The sequence below is a fragment of the Ochotona curzoniae genome, unplaced genomic scaffold (genome assembly GCF_017591425.1).
Source record: "Ochotona curzoniae isolate NIBS_2020 unplaced genomic scaffold, NIBS_Ocur_1.0 scaffold_4683, whole genome shotgun sequence".
Taxonomy (NCBI): Eukaryota; Metazoa; Chordata; class Mammalia; order Lagomorpha; family Ochotonidae; genus Ochotona; species Ochotona curzoniae.
Genome location: NW_024467121.1, coordinates 5,402,425 through 5,404,220, shown reverse-complemented (window position 1 = coordinate 5,404,220; position 1,796 = coordinate 5,402,425). Strand labels below are relative to the sequence as shown.

The window sequence follows — 1,796 nt, the reverse complement described above, 5'->3', positions numbered from 1 at the left end:
GCCAGAGTTTGCCAAAGAGGAAACCAGGATTGCCGGAATGGAAGTGGTTGGATCTAACCACCAGTCCCGTGGAGCTTCCATGGCACCATCCTCACTGGTCCCTCGGCTCTAATGTAAAAGTCATTGCATTGGAGACACAGGAAAGGGGAAAACAAAAAAGCCAAAGTCATAGCTTCTGTCAGTGAAGTTAAACCTCCAGACTCATGATCACATTCCAGGAGCTGCAGGCATTTTAGTGTGCAGAGCCAAATGCATGTCCTCCTCTGAGGACCTGGCCATGGCTGTACAGCTCACCCAGGAGCAACATACTGCCCTGCAGGGGAATGCCGCAATTGTAGCTCAGTCCTTCTCATTTGGTATCAATAGCATTTTATATCAGCATGACATATATCTATCTGAAATCTTTACTCAGGGGCAGAAATGTAGATTTACCTTGCTTGTAACTACTTATAAAATACCAGAATAATATAGTGAAACAGCTAAAAGATTGGTTGTACAAATGTTCAGTTCAGAAACTGGTGGCAGTCATGTCAGACATTGAAAATAGTGAGGTCCTTGAAAAGCGGCAATTTAACAGCAAATGTGACAAGGCTGCCAAAGAGGACAGTGCTCCCAGAAAGAAGTTCCAGAAAGTTCCAGTGATCAGACCCATCACAGCTACAGAGCTGTTTCTGCCACTGTGGGAAGTTTCATAGTCCCTGGATCTACTGGTTTATACTGAGAATGATTGGTTGTTTCTGGAAAGTGGGAGGAGTCTGGATCACAGTTTTACCAGTTCTGAAGAAGTCTGTCTCCATTTGTTTATTTACAACTATCACAAAGTAACTAACATGGTGACCTATAAAAACCCTCTTAATAACTGATGATAAGAAAAATACTATAACTCACAAATGTAATTTTTTCCTAAAATGAACTCAATAGAGATTGGTAAGTTTTATCTCATTGATTAAGTATGACATTATACTTTAATGACATTACATGAATGTACTTTAATTACACTACACTACTTCCATTTTGGGGATATCTGACTTACCATGAGGCTAACATGTCAATTATACATCAAGCAAAAGGACACAGATTTCATCAACATTTCAATGTCTGTTCTTTCAAAATAGTAGTTGTAGATAGGAAAATGTTTGTTATGAAGCTAAATACTTAAGTAAATCTAACATCTTGATCAAGTTGCTAAACTCAGAAAATAGATGGGGAGATATACATATAAAGTACAGCAAAGGAAGTCTGAATATTCAAATTCTTTATTGATATACTGAAAGTAACTGATGATATAGTCTTTTAAAAATATTATTTTTATTGGAAAGGCAAATGTACAGAAAGGAAAGACAGAGAGGAAGATCTTCCGTCCCATGGTTCACTCCCCAAGGTGCCGGAGCCGAGCCAATCTGAAGCCAGGAGCCTGGAGCCTTTTCCGGGTCTCCCACATGGGTGCAGGGTCCCAAGGCCTCGGGCCATCCTCAACTGCTTTCCCAGGCCACAAGCAGGGAGCTAGAAGAAAAGCTGGAAGGGATTAGAACCAGCGCCCATATGGGATCCCAGTGAGTTCAGGGCGAGGACTTTAACCGCTAAGCTATCACACCAGGCCCTGATGATACGTTCTTAGGCAGCTGGTTTAGTGTCATGGTATGGAAACCACACCTCCACCACCCATGTATTGGCTTCTGTAAGTCTTGATGGGCAGTGTTGTGCTGATACGCAACCACTCTTCTCCCAAGTCGCTTAAAGCCCACCCTGGGGCCAGGGCTTCCTCCCTGGTGCTTCATCACCCCGACTCTTGCCTC

At 42.6% G+C, this 1,796-nt stretch overlaps 1 pseudogene; it reads left to right on the top strand.

Annotated features, from left to right (window-relative positions):
* Window positions 1-277: 277 nt before the first annotated feature.
* On the top strand, window positions 278-863 carry LOC121148232 (annotated as a pseudogene).
* Window positions 864-1,796: the final 933 nt, after the last annotated feature.